The 11260-nt window shown below is 43.1% G+C and overlaps 1 long non-coding RNA gene across 2 annotated transcripts; it reads left to right on the plus strand.

Moving 5' to 3' along the window:
* On the plus strand, nucleotides 1-8030 carry LOC115353810. 2 transcript variants are annotated; one of them, XR_003927707.1, is made up of 3 exons: nucleotides 1-995; nucleotides 7399-7486; nucleotides 7567-8030. It is a non-coding gene; the product is annotated as an uncharacterized LOC115353810 (long non-coding RNA). The 2 variants fall into 2 exon arrangements; XR_005930952.1 differs by lacking the exons at nucleotides 7399-7486; nucleotides 7567-8030 and adding an exon at nucleotides 1776-3840.
* The last annotated feature ends 3230 nt before the right edge of the window (nucleotides 8031-11260 follow it).

The following is an 11260-nucleotide window of genomic DNA, read 5'->3' on the forward strand; positions in this document are numbered from 1 at the left end:
TTCTTAAATATCCCTAGCATTTCCATCCAGAATTTTTAAAGGGAGGAAGCATGACTTGGAAATGACTGTAACACGAATGGATTTGTTGACTTAACTGACATTGTTTTGACATGACAGGGCCTACCGAGGGACCGAGGTCCCTTTGTGCTAACTGCAAAACAAACACAGGACTGAAAACGGAGCTGGTATCAGAGTTCCCCTGCCTTATCGCTCTCAGTTAATGCGTTACTCCACGCTAACTGGCCAGCTAAGAGTAGCATTCGTTACGGGGAGAGGGAAGACTCATACATAGCAGCAGCATTGTTTCTCTCTACTGTTTTCATAGCAGGTTTCTGCCCACGGCTCTTTGTAACTCAAAGCCCATATTCAAACCAGAGAGTTGTCCAAACCTGAGCCATTTCATCTACCAGCAAAGTGGACATTTGTGTTCATTTAACACCAGGACAGGGAGATGTTGGCCCATGGCTGGGAGCCCTAGACCCATCATAGCTTGTGAGCCATGCTGGCATCTCCCAGCACCCACGGGTCAACCAAACACCCCAAGAGCCAAAAGGGCACCCCTGCCAGAACAGATGCGTAGCACTGGGCTCATTAAAACAAACGCATGCTTATCCTGTTTGATTGTGTGAATTAATTAACCCCTCTGAACAGTCAGAATGTAACTTTGTAGCCCTGGTTATGTGTATATAAGCCCATCTGGTTTAGAGCAGCAGTATCTAACTGACTGCATGAAATTTTTTTGAACACCGCTATGAAGAGAAAATAGGCCTCTGGGCCAGGAGTCAGCAGTTGTCAAGATCTGACGTGCTTCTACTGAGACCATCAGGAGGGATCCAGTGTCACCACCTCTCTGCTGCTTTGGTACCAACATGACAGCTCTGACCAAGAACGGTCTCCGTGGCCCTTCTCTCTTGCAGCCACCCCCGAGCCACTCTCCTGCAACCCACTGCACAGCACAAGGAACAAAAAGAGGAGCTTCTGCATCACTTAAACACGTAAGAACTGCTGCCCTGTTAGGGCCATTTCATGCCATCTCCAGGGCATGCCAATGGTGACCATTCAACGGTGACAGGGTAAGAACAAGGTAAGCTTACAGCAGTGCCGTACCTGAGCACCAGTCCGTCTTGCGGGATGTGCCGTCGGGTGACCCATGCCAGCGGTGATGTCCGTGTGCCCCTCTGCTGAGCTGCTCCAGGAGGAGAGGGACCCGAGTCCTGCCTGGGGAGATACCAACATCATCGTAACTCTCGCCCTTTTGCAAATGTAGCGCTGGTGTTGAAAAGCTTGACCTTGCACTGCCCTACGGTCTGATGTTGATACCAAACATGATAGTTTAGCTTCTGCTAAGCGCCCAGAACGGACACAGCTGTGGAAATCCCAGATTAACAAATTCCGATTAAAAAAACCCCACCATAGTCTCAGTAGCATGTGTGTGCAGCCGGACTAGGATTGCCAATGGCTGTGAGCTTTTAGCAAAAAGGGCTGCAAGATCTCTCAGTGCATGGAGCTATAATTAGAGCTGTCAAGGACAGAAGTCACTTTTGCTTTTCTGCCCCATTCCCTAAGACTTTTCTCATGCCTCAGCCCTCTCCTTGTGTCCTTCCTTCAGGCCATGTGTCATCTGTCCAGGTCACTAAGGAGTCGGGTTCCCATACCTAGAAACTAGCTCTTGTCTTACCAGCATATCTTTTTCTTTCTGTGTCCACTGAATCTATCAAAATAAGACAATGCACGAGCAACTTTTTAATCTAATTATGCTTGTGTTTACTTGGCAGAATCTTAGATATTTTGCAACCAATTTATTTGACCCAGCAAAGAGCTTCCAGGAGAAGACATGAGCGTGTGATACAGCGACACGGATGTCTGCTGTCAGTTAGTCTGAAATGCGGTACAAAGCGTGCACTTCTCTATCCAAGCCCTTTGGCAAAAGCGCGTGTAGCTCGTTTCTTGATTTCAGAAAATATGTGCAAACGCAACCAGCCTCACCGTGCAGTTGGAGATGTTTGGAGTACCCCGCAAGCGTGGGTACAGCAGTGTCTGGTCCTCGTGCCACAGCCATGAGCCTCCAGCCCCGGGCGGCGTATGAATAGCATGACAATCAGAAAAATTCACACAGAAGATTTTGCAAGCACGTTTGCTCATTGAAACTTTGTCCTAGAGTCTCCTGCAGCTGCGAGAAAGGAGGCTCCTTGTCGTTTATAGCTGAGGTCAGTGGGCGGCCAAAGCAAGGAAGTTTGTATTGCAGCAATTTGTACCTTATCTAGTTTATAGATGTAAACAGAAGGTTTACGCTTCCGTTGCTGAACTCTCCTACACCAAAAATGTTCAGTGCATAGAGGAGGAGAGGGATAGGCAATGTGCGTGCACACTTATTTCTTGAATATATTTTGAGAAGTACAGTTAAAGAGCCCAGTGTTTCTGAAGCGTTTGGAAATTAGGACTCCCTTGCAGCGATTAAAAACCCAATCTCTCTGCAGACTGCAGGGGTCATTCCAGGATCTCCATAGGGTCTGGATGCGACTTGTAAGTCTCATGGACTTGGGTCAACACCATTGAAGCCAAGAGTCCTTTCATGAGCTTTAGGTCGCTCCCAATTGCTTCTGAAGTCATTGCCCAGGCTTTTCTCATTTTAGTCACAGTACCAGAGTTTTGTATCATTTGAAAAGCTCCAAGGCAAGGGACATATGGAGCCTACAAAAGCATAGTTATTGTGCTAGCTAGCTCCAGTCCCATGCCAAGCAAATTATTCATGCACACTCTGTGGATAGGAGGCACAAGCTTTCATGTGGTTATATGGATAAAGGGAGGAAAATTTAGGCCACTGACTCAGCCTGTCAGCAATGTTTCCCCCTAAATACAGCCATGGAGCTGCAAAGCAGATTTCTCACAGCACTGATGGTGGGGCAGTACTCTCTTTGGAAAACGTGACCCCTTATTTACATGCCACTTGGAAAGCAGTATCATATAAGGGAGCCAAACTCTTCCAAAAGTCTGGCCTTTTGATTATAACCTTTCATGAAAGTTAGCAATTGAACAAAAGCAGCTTAGAGATAGCATTTCAAATGAGAATCAGACGGCTTGCCTGGAACAGGAGCAATAGCAATCTGCCCAGCCTGTTAGAGACACGGCCATGCTATCCAGTGCTGCGCTCCTGCATCCAAAAGGAAACCTGACATTCAACAGGTGTTCTGCTTTTTGGGTAGTCTCATGGAGGGAGAAAGAATTTGAGGAGACACACTACAAAAAGGTTCTTTAAAGGCACCTACTTTTCCATTTCAGCTCCATGACCAAACGGCTTTTTTTTTTTTTTTGGTCTCAGCGGATTTTATTCAATTACCACTGCAGTGGCCACTGCAGAGTGCGGGGTACATTCCTGCTTCAGTCGTCTTTGTGTCCACTTGGCAGCAATCCTGAACGCCCAGAAAAGCAGACAGTTGCTATTTTCCTCCATTTATACTTTTCCCTTGGAAATATTTCTTGTTTGGCCTTGCCACCCTGCAAAAAAAAAATTCCTATGATCCTTTCATAAAGGAATTAAATTTACTCTATTATTTTAGTTAGTGGAAATAGAAAAGCCAATCAGCTGACTGTAATTGTACAATAAAGCCAAGAGTAGTTCATTTCAATCCTTGTTCCATAATACTTATATAATTCAGACCTGGAGACAAAAGCACTAAGGTCATGGATTAACAGTGGCTTAAAGTTGAAAATAGCCTGAGGAAGTAAGGATGACAAAGTAATTACTAGTGGGCAAATCATATGTTAATGGGTAGGGGAATTATTTAGTGTATGACATTTAATCAATGTAAATGGAAGAAATATAAAAGCAAATCCAACTTTTAAACGTCTCCATGAATATATATATATCTGACTAGTCTCTATAATTGACATAAGTCTACAAAAAATAAATTTGCAATGACAATATATTAAAATAAATGATTTGTAATAATTAAAAACAGCTGCTGAAATACAGAGATAGTTCTCATGAACAGTGCTTTAAAAGTTTGCTTTCTTTAGTGATGTGTAAAACTAAAACCTGTGCCATTCAACTGGGGCACCAAGCAACTGAAAAACACACTGTGCAGAAATTCATCCCTGAACACCTGCCATAAACTGCACTTTTCTAGGTAAAAGATCACAGTTCAGAGGTAAATAATTCTGGCAATTCACTTTGCTATAGCATGTGAGCTAAATCACATCAAAGCCTTCATGTGTGTACTCAAACAAATTAGCAAAAGTCCATAATAAAAGCTCTGGTGGGGTCTGCACTCACCAGTGCTGGAATTTCACTGGACACCTAGCAATGTTTCATTAGGATCACCTATTGCAAAAATTACAGCTGGTACAACAATAATTGCTGTGCCAAAGATAATTGCAGAGATTGCGAGAGTGCAAAACACAGGAAAACTAGAAAAGGAATTCTGTGACAAGAATGCCACACAATTTTTTCCCACAACAAATAAGGGAAGAAAATTAGATTTCTAAACAGAGGGTGAACACTTATCTGCCAGAGTAACAGCTACTGCCTGCACAGAAGCCGTCCCTCAGAGCCCATGGGATGTTCAGAACAAGGAGCAGCTGAACGCATCCAAGGAGAACAGTGGCAATTAATTTTTAATGCTTCTGTGCTAAAATAAATTACACCCGCACACGTTATCGTTGGGTGAAAAAACCATAAATCAGTAAAAATGCACGTGAACTAGTTGTGTTACTGATCTGACCACCTCTAGCCTTATCGCTCAGGACACGTCTTTGAAGGCGAGTGTCTTGTCTCAGTGACTGGGACTTACTGGGAGAAGTTCATCTTGGCCTTAATTCATAGCTTGGTAAGAGCAGAGAGTTTACAGAGACCTTTTGGGTCTCTCTAACACTGTGTTAGTAACAACAGAAATAAAACCCCTGTCTTGGGAGAATGCACCTTCTTTTATACAAACATTTCATCTCAAAGTCTTAAATAGGCAATAAAACAATATTTAGTCTTATAAGTTGTCTTTGTTTAGGTTCATAATGTGCCAACCTACCGTGTACATTCCCCACATTCAGAACACCTAGAAACCTCTATTTATTAGTAACCCATCCCAAAGTAAATGTACCACTTGAGTCAAAGACAGTCTGTTCTGAAGAAGGCTGCTAGCCAGGTCCTGTGGATACGGGAGGGTAAGGTGCTCTTGATTATTTAACAAAAACAAAGAAGTGTTTTCCATTTCAGGAGTGAACTTTTGCACACCCTTTTTCAAAGCCATGTTTTCTTCATTCAGATATCGGTTGTGACCTCAAGAAAATATCCACTGAGAACTTTCTTACTCCCAGCCTTTGGATGCCAACATCAGGAAGGTGATGAGGCATCACATCTTCTGCCCATACACACAACGCAGTATCTCAGGCTGTTTCACAGTGTTTTACCTGTCCTTCAATTGCCCCATGCAGAAGCAAAATGATTGTTACATATACGTAGTACAATTTAAAGACTGCTTAACAGGCTGGTTCTGATTCTCTGTCTTATGAGCCATGTAATCCTATTTAGTGTTTTAGCTGTTCCATACACGAATCTGTGGCTCTGTGCTGTTCCTTGTCCAGTGACGGTAGACAATAATGCCTCTGGCATGCAGTACTCAGCTAAGGCAAGCATTGAAAGCGTTAACTCAAAGGCAGGATAATGTCCTATTTGGTTGAAGTAAAAAGTAAATAAATACAGGATTTACTGCAATTTAAGGCTTAAGATGAGATCAGGTGCCTGTCATCTCCAAACACCTCTCAATCAGCAAAAAATAATCCTTCACAAAATAGAGTGTTGGGTTTTGGTGCAAGTTTTTCTGGAGAAAATGGAGCCATATATTATTGCTCTGTAGAGTGGAGGCAGGTGAAGTATAAACTCAGCTGAAAACTCATCCAGGGCTTCTGGCAAGTGCGGGCCAGAAGCGTGTGATTTGTGCTGCTTACCAGATCTCTGCGTTTCATGAATCCCAGATGACGTGCAGGGGGATCTCTTTTAAAAGGATGCAGGAAGTTAGAACTGTCATCAGCTAATGAAGAGGGCAGGGAAGTGAAAGTGGAGCAAAAGGGAGAGCAGGATCAGAGCTCTGCCCCTGCCACGCAAGAGAGAGTTCCTGGGAATTACCGTGTTAGAGCCACCTGCCTACAGGGTTAACTTTATTCCCCTCTTTCTTTCAAATGAGGGGAGTCAAACCCGACCTTTACTTTCAGATCTGAGAGAAGCCTTGAAAATGAGAACAGTGAAGCTGTCCAAATGCAAACACTGGCGACGCTAGACCTATTTATAAATAGCTTAGAACACCATGAACTACAGAAGGAAGGGAATTTTTCTCCCCCCCCCCAAGTTTGCTGCCTCAGTGAACACAGTGGCATGCTTGAGTTTACTTTCTTACATACCAGGAGGCCTGTAGCACAAAATGAGGTTAAATCCACAAACGCAGGACCCAATTCAGTCAAGTAGCACCAGCTCCTGTTTTGCTGCAGTGCATGAAGGGGCCGTTCTGCAAAGCAAGTCCCTGGTCCCAACACAGTCCTTCAGGCTTTTGTTAGTGGTCCTGCCTCATGGGAACAACCCCTGGACACGGCTGCCAAGGGGAAAAATCCTGAACCAGGTCAAATAGCTCGGAGGTCATCTACCTCCAAGGAGAGAGGGGCTGGGGACAGCCTCCCAGACTGCCTTCATCCTTCTCTTCCAGCTCTCTCCAACCTAAAAAGGTTTTCTTGTATAGGGTTCATAAAGAATAAACAAACAAACAAACCACTCAACTGCAATAGTAAACAACATTAAAAATTCAGAAAGTGAGAAACTAACCCAAAACCAGCCAGCACTCAAGCCCTCACAGATTCTTGTAACAATTCAGATTTATCTTAGCCCCCAGCTTGCTACACAGCACTCAATCGCATCTGCTATTAGCACACTTCTGCTGGGCTGTTACTTTCAATTTTGAACCTTAGCCCTACAGGGAGTTGTCTGAGCAGATGGTTAACCTTTGTTTTAAAGGACGTCATAAGTAAAAACAAACTCTGGCCTTGCAAAGCTTCCCTGTTTGTATTTTTTCCCCCAATTACTTGGAAAACTAATCCAAGAGATTAAATTTCCCTTTCTGAGAAGTGTTCTCTAATGGCAAACCAGTGGTGACGTCACCGTGCAGATGATACAGTCACTAAAGTGCAGCCACTTGGTCAGCAAAGATGGCTCAGATGCTTGAAAAAACATTGCAGAATGAGCAATTCATCCCTCTTCTGCCTGCCATGCACACATAAACACTGAGGATCAAGGCAGCTTTCTGGGTCCTGACACAGTTAGAGCAGATCACAGAGTCGGCTGGTCATGTTCTGTTTTATTTCAGAATAATACCTAGCTACCTGTAATTACTGACACGTCTTCATTTCTCCTATCTGCAGGCATCACAGGCTCTCTCTTACCCCTCTTTGAATCACAGCACAGACACCACTAGAGCACACAAGGACTGGAAATAGAAGTCAATTAAAGGTGAGACACAGAGAAGAAAAATGCACATCTTTGACACATCTCTATAAATAAAGGTTAACCCACTTTCCCCTCTTTTGCAGGTCACTCTGAAAACCCAGACATTTCCAGCTACCTTTATCTTCTGTTTCCCATCTCATTTCTCCTGAAGCCTCTCTAACAAACTTCATGGGTGATTTCTGGAGTCAGGGTGGTATCTTTGTATTTGTATTTCACAGCCCGCAGGAGAATTGTTTTCCATGAACTCATTTGGTTACTCCTGAACTCAGGAGGCTCACAGAGCGCTAGCTGTAGAAAGGACTGATTTTTTTTTTTTTTCTTTTTTTTTTGCTATGGGTGATAGTCACAGACAGGCTCCTCTCTCCAGCCAGCTGCCTGAAACATCCCACTCCATTTCATAGGGAATGATCTTGTATATGGGTTAGCTTGAAGGGTCATTGAGCAAGTTGCTGGCTGTGTCAATGGCAGACTTGCTCTTCTAGGATAGCTATGGCTAAGTTACTTCAATTTCTCACAGGTCCACTTTTGAATTCAAGGAGAGTAAGGAGGAAAAAAAAAAAAAAAAAAAAAAAAAAGATGAGAGGTGGGCCCACCATGTTGGCCAGGCATAGCAGCCCCCACCTTGGACAACCTGCTGGTGAAGAGGCAGAGTCCCCAGAAGTTCAAGCATGTCTCAGGGCCTCTGCAAATCAGCTCCAACAGGAGCCGGTAACACCTGGGGTGACGAGGGAAGGAGCCCTGAAAGTGTTTGTGCCTGCACCAAAGTCCCTGACATTACTGGCAAAGCACCCATTGAATTTACTGGCTTTTAGATTAAGCTGATTAGAGAAACAGCTGGAAAGGTGAGTGTCTTTAATTAAATGGACAATAATTTATGAATTATATTGGATGCCTCACAGTAAAAAATAAACTGTTTATTAATAATGGGTTTAAGGCTCAGTTCCTGTTTTAAGCAAAATAAATTTAAGTAAGCAGTCCCAGCTGAGCTTCTGGTGGGAGGGAGTTTACTAGAAAAATTAAAAAAGTTAAAAAAGAAAAAAGCTACTCAGAACTTACTAGTGTTCATTTACCATCTTTAAGTTTTAGGAGGGACGTAGCGCAACCTAGCACTTGCACTTCAAATGTTTTCATGAGCCACTAGCAACAGGCATAATTCTCCTCTGGAGGAGAATTGGGGATCTTGGAAGCTGGCTCATTTCTTATTTTCTTGATATTGTAAATATATTTTGTATACACACATACGCATACACATGGTATGTATATTTTTATGTATATATACACACGCTTATGTATACACTTGTTCCTGATGCAAAACAGTTTGGGAGTTTCCCTCAACAAAGAATTTGGCAGCTGAAACGCACCCAGTTCAAGCTGGCAAAATCTCTTGAATGCACTACGTGAGATGGAAAGGGCAGCAATTAAACACCATTTTTGTTGCTGAAGAAGGATCAATTCCCTGTGATACTTCAAATTCCTTCTGTAACCATGGGTAGATGATTTAGTGCCAGACATTCAGAGGGATTTAGGTTTGCAAAGATGTAGATAGAAAGCTTACAGGAATTTCTTTAATGCCTGGTGCCAAGGGGAACTGGACATCTGGGGAGAATTTTGAGAATTGCTCTGTGTGCCTCTTTCTCTCCTAATTTGCTCCAACAGATGCAGTTTTCTCTGTCTCAGCTCTTCCTATTTAGAAAATGTCAAAAACAGTGGTTTCCTCCCCCCTCAGGAGAGTGAGGCGCTCCGACAAACAAGTCAGCTAAAAAAAGGAGATAGAGGAAGGAATATGAAAAGCTGAATGTATTGCTTCTCAACTTTACCAGATGTGAATGACCTGTGAAATATTTATCATCAGAAGCACCGTCCTCATGTTAGGCAATGTTACCTATAGAGTCTATAGGTAAGAGTCTATACAGCATTGTTGTTTCCTATACATTGCTTTCCTTCTTTTACACTTAGCAACAAATGCTTGTGCAGGCTTGGAGGAGAGCTTCACACCCAAAAGTGGGGTTCAGCTCCAACACCTTTTCTCAGCAGCGATAGCCTGTGCAGTTGGTCATAAGGGTCTACTAAAACCGTAGAGCTGAAAAACAACCCCCGTCTGTTCCCCGTCATGCAACAGGCCTGGTGTCTGGCAGAAACTCACTGTTTTATCAGCATTCATCAGAGGACCATTATGGTCCAAACGTCAATGTCCCAGGCAGACTTCTGGGCTCATGGAAACATCGCACCATATCATATGAACCTGGCATGTTTGTGTTTTGATCTTATACAAGCCTCTGCCCTGCACCAGAGATGTTCTCAGGTTGCCATCCTATCTAATGCAATAAAGCTTTCTGTGCTCCCTGCCCTCGGGTTCCATTTCCCTTTCGTACTCGAGAATTATTAGTAAAGAAAGTACTGGAAATGTACCTCCCAGGCCAGTTGCACAATATTTAATGGAAAAACCATCTTTGCATGTTTAAAACAAAAACCCCAAAGCTGACAAGCATCTCCGACGGTGAAGTTAGGAAAGTGTTTAACAAGAAGCCAATCTGTAAGCAACAGAAGCTGCAAAGCCTTGTTTCCTTTGGCTCCCTGGCTCAGGGTTGGGCCAGTCTCTGGGTCATAACACACAAAATCAAATCATAACATCTCTTATAGCGGGAATACTTTTCCTATGAGTAGTTTGTGGGGCCTGGAGATTTACTTGAGGTTAGAGGGCAACTTTTGTTCCTGATTGGGGGGCATGAATTTAATCTCTCATCAGTTGCTTATCTTGATGTTGCTGACATATCTAGCTGTCTGTCAAATTTGGATGAAACTTAGCAACGTATTCAGATGCAGAGTGTGACTTAGTGTGATGGTGGAAATCTTCTCTTTAGGAAACCGGGCTTAAAAAAAAAATCCAGCAAAACTATGTAATTGTAGTTTCACTTGTCTTCTTCAGCTGTGTCAACTCTACTGATGACTCATGGGAAGTTACTGAAGCAAGTTCACGAACCATCACTGATGCACAGCATGGGAACCCTGCTGATTGTAATTACTAGGAGGATTGGTTGGAGCATTAAATGACAGCCATTTATTGGACTAATAAACACAGAGCTTAGCGTTCCTGTAGGAAACGCCAGCAACTTTTGATACAAGAGAAGTGACCATGGAAGATCTTTCCTTGTGGATGTAGTACCTGCAAAGAAGCAGCTGTATTTGTTCCATCAGAGTCATAACATCTTTCTGAGTAACATTTCCAAATGAAGGACCATCAGGAAATCCAGACATAGTCTATTTTCTCCCCAGGATATATCCTGCTGGGTCTTCTTACAGGCCATTAATACGTTATCTGCTGAGCCATAAGACAACAAGCAAAGCCAGAGAAATGCAGTCTAGTGAAATTTGACATGAGTAAAGGATGCATCGGTTTGCTACTTAAACAAATAAATGTTTAAATATTTAAACAAAAATTTTGGTTTAAAAGGAAAAGCTCTGTGCGAGGGAGAGGACAGATGAAAGCTGACGTTTTCTGGACCAACAACAGATATAACTGCTGATCCAAAAAAACTTGAATACAGAAAGCGCTGCCAGGTTCCATTTGGATGGATAATGAATGGCTGGAGCAGTTAAGTGAAAAGAGATGTTATGCGATGCTAATACATAAAGCTCCAAAAGGATGTAATTGGACTGCTTTGATCAAGCGAAGAGGAAATTCCCACCTTGGATCTCTACAGCAGAGATGGTTGTCTTGGCAAAGCTGAGGAGGAGAAAAGGCTAGGCTTGCTCTGAATTAGTGTCAGCAGTCTCCTG

Source organism: Aquila chrysaetos, chromosome 20 (genome assembly GCF_900496995.4).
Source record: "Aquila chrysaetos chrysaetos chromosome 20, bAquChr1.4, whole genome shotgun sequence".
Lineage (NCBI taxonomy): Eukaryota > Metazoa > Chordata > Aves > Accipitriformes > Accipitridae > Aquila > Aquila chrysaetos.